Here is a 6,000-nt window from a genome sequence, read left to right as displayed (position 1 = left end):
AGAAGCCATAAAGACAAGAAGCAGTGGGATAACGTATAGTAGTCCCCCCTTATCCATGGTTTTACTCTCCTCAGTTTCAGTCACCCACAGTCAACTTTAATTCAAAAACAGGTAATATAGTACAATAAGCTGTTTTGAGAGAGAGAGAAAAAGACCACATTTGCATAACTTTTACACAGCATATTGTTATAATTGTTCATTTTATTGTTGTTGTTAATCTCTTACTATGACTAATTTATTTTAAAAAATTTTACTTTAAGTTCGGGGATACAGGTGGAGAATGTACAGATTCATTACATATGTATATGTGTGCCGTGGTGGTTTGCTGCACCTATCAACCTATCATCTAGATTTTAAGCCCTGCATGCATTAGCTGTTTGTCCTGATGCTCTCTCTCCCTCCCCACCCCCCTGACAGGCCCCGGTGTGTGATGTTCCCCTCCCTGTGTCCAGGTGTTCTCATTGTTCAACTCCCACTTATGAGTGAGAACATGCGGTGTTTGGTTTTCTGTTCCTGTGTTACTTTGCTGAGGATGATGGATTCCAGCTTCATCCATGTCCTTGCAAAGGACATGATCTCATTCCTTTTTATGGCTGTATAGTATTCCATGTTGTATATGTACCACATTTTCTTTATCCAGTCTATCATTGATGAGCATTTGAGTAGTTTCCATGTCTTTGCTATTGTAAATAGTGCTGCAATGAACATATGTGTGCGTGTATCTTTACAGTAGAATGATTTATATTCCTTTGGGTATATACCCAGTTGTGAGATTGCTGGGTCAAATGGTATTTCTGGTTCTAGGTCCTTGAGGAATCACCACACTGTCTTTCACAATGGTTGAACTAATTTACATTCCCATCAACAGTGTAAAAGCATGCCTATTTCCCCACAGCCTCACCAGCATCTGTCGTTCCTTGACTTTTTAATAATTGTTATTCTAATTGTCACTATGCCTAATTCATAAATTAAACTTCACCATAGGTATGTATGTATAGAAGAAACTATACATAAGGTTTGTTACTATCCAGAGTTTCAGGCTGGGGGTCTTGGACTGCATCCCTTGCAGATAAAGGGGAACTACTGTATTCAACTGCTAAAAGAAAAAGGCTGTTCAAGCAAGAAACTTATATGCCGCAAAACTACTTTAAAAAGTGAATTCCTAATGGTATATGATGTTGAGCATCTTTTAATATGTTTATTTTGCTATCTGTACCTCCTCTTTGATGAGGCGTCTGTTCAAATATATGGCCCATTTTTAAATTGGTTTGTATGTTTTCTTGTTGTTGAGTTTTGAGTTCTTTGTACATTTTGGATACAGACCTTAATTGGATATATGTTTTGCAAATATTTTCTCCTAGTCTGTAGTTTGTCTTTTCATTTGCTTAACAGAGTAGAAGTTTTGAATTTAATGGAGTTTAATTTATCATTTTTTTCTTTTACAGATTGACCTTTTGTTAAAGTTATTACCAAACTCAAGGTCACCCAGATTTTCTCCTTTGTTATCTTCTAGAAGTTTTATAGCCTTGCATTTTACATTTAACACTACAGTCTATTTTAATTATATCTATTTAATTTGGGGAAAAGGTGTAAATTCTGTCTCTAGATTCTTGTGGGGCTTTTTGTTTATTTGTTTTTGGACTTTTAAAAATCTTTTTACATGTGGTTGTACAGTTGTTTCAGCATCATTTGCAAAAAAGAATACTTTTTTCCATTGAATTACCTTTGTTCCTTTGGCAAAAATAAGTTGACTGTATTTATGTGGAACTCTTTCTGGGCTCTCCATTCTCTTTCATTAATTTATTTGTCTGTTCTTTCATCAATACCACACTACCTTGATCACTGTAGCTTTATGGTATGTCTTGAAGTGAGATAGGGTAAATCTTCTGACTTTGTTCTTCTTCTTGGATCTTTCCTAAGCATGTACACAATCATGGGCATGTGCACAGCCTTCAGCATATGTGAGGTCTTCCAGATTTCCAGGAACATTTTGGAGCTTTTTAAAGCCCTCTATGGTCATCTCATTCCCCAGTTTTTCCTCTCAAGTTTTTTGGTCAGCTTCTTATTAATCCCAACTGATAATGCAGCCTCGAGCAGTTCCAATATTCATTGCCAATGATTGTTTACGACAAATGCCCTGGGGATAAGCCTATTAACACAGCGTAAGCTCTGAGTCAGCTCAAAGAATGACAACTCCTGAGCATGGAACTTTTCTGCAAGTTATCAGACAATCAGAATCGCTGACAATTGAAATTTCTCTGGGGATGGGACCTTTGGATGCTTGTAAACCTCTGTGCCCTTTCTAGTGGCTACTAGGCTACTGATTTTCACAACTACTATCATTGGGACACTGTTGGTTTTTAAGGTTACTATGGGACTAAGGGAGAGGAACGGAAGTAGGGCAAGTTAAAGCGCCATGAAACTCACTGTTCTTACCAAGATGCAGTGATTTTTTTCTTGAATAAACGCTCTGTGGATTATTGCCAGCCTTAGGTTAATTTCTGGAGTTCTAAAAATTTGATTTTTCACAGTTTTTATGGTGTTTTCATTGCTTTTATTAAGAAATACATTTTTGGAATTCCTCACTCTGCCATTCCAGAAGTGGTCTCCTGCACTTTGATTTTTTTCATTTGGGTAGTATGTCATGGACCCACTCCACATCAGTTCATAGAGATCTTCCTTATTCTTTTTTTTTTTTTTTTTTTTACAGCTGTATAGAATGCCACTGAGCTGATGTTGAATAATTTATTTAACCAATCTTCTATGTACAGGCATTTAAGTTGTTTCCAATACTTTACAATTACAAACTATGCTGCAATGAATAACTTTGTGCATATGTATTTTTGAATGTAAAAAAGTGTTCATATTAGAGATAGTTTCTTAGAACTGGGATTTCTGGGTTGAAAGGTTATGTTAGATATTGCCAAATTCCCTCTCAAAGAGCTATACCTGTTTGCCTTCTCAGTAGCAATGAGAATGCCTGTTTCCCTAAGACTCATCAACAGAATTGGCAGTTACACTTCTGGGTATCTGGTCCTTTGACACTTAGTTTTTTGAAATTTCAAATTACTCTTTATTTTTATAGAGTTGCTAATCACAAATTATGCCTGAGATTTGATATTCTTGTGAAAGTGTTTCAGATCAAATTAAATGTCTTTTCAGTGGCTATGATTCACCATGATTAAATACAACATGTTTGACCAAGTTGTTAATTGACTGTTGTTAATTCTGGCAGAAGTTCTGGAGATCAGCAACAATTTTGGAATAGGTTCAGCAGCCCGGGTAATTCTCAACAGTCAAGCCAGGTGGGGATTGAGATTCTATTATTGAATGAAACTCTTGTAAGGGCTTGGGAGTGCAGATAGGGGGAGTTCTCAAGAAATTTTATAAGAAAGTGTTATGTATTATGAAGCATGGGTTATTGTTTGTTTGTAAGTAAAAGAAAAAGAGAGAGAGAGAGATTAAGCAAAATAAACATTAAGCAAGGAGAAGGTGCTCCAACCATTTAAGCGATACTTTTAAAATGAAGATTAACAGCCTTTGGCAGATTAGAAGAAAAAAATAAAAGAAAAAGGTCAAGCAGAAAACAATTACCACATATTTGATCAGTATTTACTATATATCAACTGTAAGACTGTTCTAGGCAGGTGGGGTCTATGGGAAATACAAAGATAAATGAGAGAGAATCCCCTAAAACCAATAATATTGCTTTATGTTTAATTTATCATTTATTAAGATCCTACTATGTGACAGACACCACTTCAGGCACTTGACTTCTCTTATTTCTTATCCAAAACATTACTGGGTTGATATTATTACTCCCATTTACAAGAAGGAGATTGAAGCCAAGAAAGGTTAAGAAACTTCTCTAGAGTCACAAAGCTGGAAAGTTGTGCAACTTGAAACCAGATCTGCTTAGAGAATGTTAAATATCAACTGTGAATAGTATTTCATAGTAAATTATATTAGGATTAATCAAACCAGTTTAGCCTAAGATAACAGCAGTAATAGCTAACCTTCTTATATATTTTCTATATGCCGAGAACAGCACTGAACATTTTTTTTTTAATTTTTTAATTATACTTTAAGTTCTAGGGTACATGTGCACAACGTACAGGTTTGCTACATATGTATACATGTGCCATGTTGGTGTGCTGCACCCATCAACTCGTCAGCACCCATCAACTCATCATTTACATCAGGTATAACTCCCAATGCCACCCCTCTCCCCTCCCCACTCCCCACAATAGGCCCCAGTGGGTGATGTTCCCCTTCCTGTGTCCAAGTGATCTCATTGTTCAATTCCCACCTATGAGTGAGAACATGCGGTGTTTGGTTTTCTGTTCTTGCGATAGTTTGCTGAGAATGATGGTTTCCAGCTGCATCCATGTCCCTACAAAGGACACGAACTCATCCTTTTTCATGGCTGCATAGTATTCCATGGTGTATATGTGCCATATTTTCTTAATCCAGTCTGTCCCTGATGGACATTTGGGTTGATTCCAAGTCTTTGCTATTGTGAATAGTGCCACAATAAACATATGTGTGCATGTGTCTTTATAGCAGCATGGTTTCTAATCCTTTGGGTATATCCCCAGTAATGGGATGGCTGGATCAAATGGTATTTCTAGTTCTAGATCCTTGAGTCATCTCCATACTGTTTTCCACAATGGTTGAACTAGTTTACCATCCCACGAACAGTGTAAAAGTGTTCCTATTTCTCCACATCCTCTCCAGCACCTGTTGTTTCCTGACTTTTTAATGATTGCCATTTCAACTGGTGTGAGATGGTATCTCATTGTGGTTTTGATTTACATTTCTCTGATGGCCAGCAGCACTGAACAATTAATATGGCCCACTGTATTTTTTTTTTTTTTTTTTTGAGATAGGGTCTTGCTCTGTCACCCAGACTGGAGTATAGTGGCGCAATCACAGTTCACCACAACCTCTGCCTCCCAGGTTCAAGCGATTCTCCCACCTCAACCTCCAGAGTAGCTGGGACTACAGGCACATGCCACCACACCTGGTTAATTTTGTATTTTTTTTTTTGTAGAGACGGGGGTCTCACTATGTCGCCCAAACTAGTCTTGAACTCCTGGGCTCAAGTGATCTACCTGCCTCGGCCTCTAAAAGTGTTGGGATTACAGGTGTGAGCCATTGCATCCAGCCCAGACTGAATGTAGATGCCTGCATTCTCTACATTCTCTATAAGACTACCACCTATCTCACTGCCTATGTTAAAATCCTGGGTTTCATCCAGGACTCCTACCTCACCCACATAATTTGGTTTATAAATCCAGTGAATTCTACCTCTTCAACAGATCTTTATCTTTTCTCTTAATCCTTATAGTCACTACCTTATTATGAAGCACCATTATCTCTCAGATGGATTACTTTAAGTTTCTGAACCCCTCTCCCTGCCTTTCTAATTCACATTCACCAAGCCAACAGAGTGTTCTTTCTAAACTGCAGATCTAAACATATCTCTCCTCCTAACCCAGAGAAGCATACTCTAAACCTCTAGCTTGATAGTACACTACTTTGACCCATTCTGTACATTAGGCTTATTGAACGGTCTGCCTATCTCTGGTCCTGCCTGTATGTCCCTTAATATTTTTTATTTGTACAAATTTAAGGGGTACAAGTGCGATTTTGTTATATGGATATATTGCATAGTGGCGAAGTCTGGGCTTTTGCCCCTCAATTTTTAAGAGTTCTTCATATGTTAGATAGATGTGTCCTTTCTCTGTGTTTTATGTTGTAAATATTTTCTACCAGTTTACCTCTCATGTTTTGATTTTGTTATGGTGCATTTGTTATGCACATTTTAAAAATGTAATCAAATTTAATAGACTTTTGTTGCCTCTGGATTTTGAATCATGGTTAGAGAGCCTTTCCCTACATCAAGGTTAAAAAGAAATTTATGCATGTTTTCTTCTAGTAATTGGCCTGGTTTTATTTTTTACATTTAGCTCTCTAATCCATTTGGAGTCTATCTTT

The sequence above is a fragment of the Piliocolobus tephrosceles genome, chromosome 12 (genome assembly GCF_002776525.5).
Source record: "Piliocolobus tephrosceles isolate RC106 chromosome 12, ASM277652v3, whole genome shotgun sequence".
NCBI lineage: Eukaryota > Metazoa > Chordata > Mammalia > Primates > Cercopithecidae > Piliocolobus > Piliocolobus tephrosceles.
The sequence above is the reverse complement of the archived record's forward strand: the minus strand, read 5'-3'. Positions refer to the sequence as shown.